The following is a 2,009-nucleotide window of genomic DNA, read 5'->3' on the forward strand; positions in this document are numbered from 1 at the left end:
TATTTTTTCTTTCTACGTTGTATTGTGAAAAAATGTTTTCACTTTCTACTGCGGTCGTGATCTTCATATTATAAATTTCAACCATTTCTTAGATAGAAAAAAAGTATTTTTGTTTTTCAAATAATACATAATGCAGTGTTCATTCACGTATTCCTATACTTTTTTTTTTTTACAGCATTACGATGGTCAAGACAGTATCGACTTATCATTCAGGAAAAAATTCAACATCACAGTCTGAAGATCGATCAGTAGAAGAAAAAGGAACAAAAAAAATAGAAAAAGGTATCTTTTGATATTTTTTTAGTTTTTCCAATTTTACTTGCTTATAATGTAACATCACTTTTAAACTAAAAATTTTTTTACAAAGCAGATGCCAGTATTATTTCACGATGTCTTCGACCAAGTGTGTAAAAATTTCATCCCGCTACCACCACCAGTTTCACCAATTCAATCAGATGGTCCTTTATGGTGGCTCTTTCATGAAGAGGACGATGACAATGACGATGAATTACCTCATCAAAATCAAACACAACGAAAAGAAAAATTAGAAGTGCCAGCAATAAAAGAAGATGTCCTTTTAATGCCACCTACAATAGAAGTAAAGGATATACCGCTACCATCTCCTATATCATGGAGCGAGTGGATGGAGCTGTACAAGCAACCACCGCCACCTCCTCCATCATCAACACCACCATTACCACCAGCTCCGACTCTACCATCACCATTTAAAGAATCACCGCCACTACCACTATCACCAACACTACCACCAACATCATCGCATCAGCAGCAGCAGCAGCAGCAGCAGTCACCATTGTCAATTCAACCGCTGCCAGAGAATATTGAGGAATGGACAGAAGATGATAAAAAAGAACTGGATATGAGAGTCCAAATCTTGCTAAAGCAGCAAGAGTTGAAAATAAGGGCAGGTGAAATTATAAAAATGATGAAAGTTCGGTTGAAAATAATCGAAAATAATCGGAAAAAATTAGAAGAAAAAGAGAAGCGTCAAGCTGCCCAGCTGAAAAAAAAAGCGATTTTATTGTAACATGATGTTAAATTTCTTTTTAGATAAGAAAAAAAACTTTTAAAATTAAAGTTTTACCGCAATTATTAATTAACTTTTTGTTTAATGTTAATACCTTTCTCATAACTATAATATTATCATACCTGTAATACTGACTTCTTCTAAGGTATTTACCACCACCCCAAGTCATCTCTTTCTCTCATTCACACACATACACACGTGCTTCCCACCCCTATTTAAATACGCTTTTTGCTAAACTCTGAAGGTATTTAAAGGAGTTTACGTTGACAGAGCAGCTCATTTTAACCCAATGACTCGATTACTAAGCTTCCTCCTGCAAGAAGTCATGGCTACTGTACAGCATTTCAAGGATTCGGCTACCTGCCTGTGGCAATCATGCCAACAAGTTGTTGAAAGTAAAGTCAACGCTGCTCAAATTCAAAGACTGTTAGATTGTAATCTTGTAACACTGAAGGATGCTGATACTTTTAGTAAGAGTTGCAAGTTAACAACCTCTGAAAAACAAAAATTTCAGGTAGCTGTGGCTTTACTCAAAACTACAGTACAATTTCTTTATGACCATTTGGAAATAGTAGAGGCGGAGATAATGTTTATAGATGAACATCAAGTTTTTGTGGCAGACAACTCCTCTAGCGATGAGAGCACCAGAAACCAAACCAACGACAAAGAAAAAGGAAAAAAAATTCCAAGGGTAACAACACCAAACAAAATAATAAAAGAAACAAAACATCAAAAAAAGACAGAGTCCCACCAATAGTGGTCACCACACAAGTCAACAACTTTAGCGGATTCATCAAAGCAATAAGAGATCTAGCCAACGGCGAAGCCATTTTCCAACATACCAAGGACGGCTTAAAAATTTTCCTTGAGAGCAAGGCAAGTTATAACCTGATTCAGGTGACACTAAAAGAAAAAAACTACTCGTACTACACGTACGCAAACGAAAGTAAAAAAATCAAACACT

This window comes from Copidosoma floridanum, unplaced genomic scaffold (assembly GCF_036245765.1).
Source record: "Copidosoma floridanum isolate Cflo_tuat_1 unplaced genomic scaffold, Cflo_Japanese_pri ptg000033l, whole genome shotgun sequence".
Lineage (NCBI taxonomy): Eukaryota > Metazoa > Arthropoda > Insecta > Hymenoptera > Encyrtidae > Copidosoma > Copidosoma floridanum.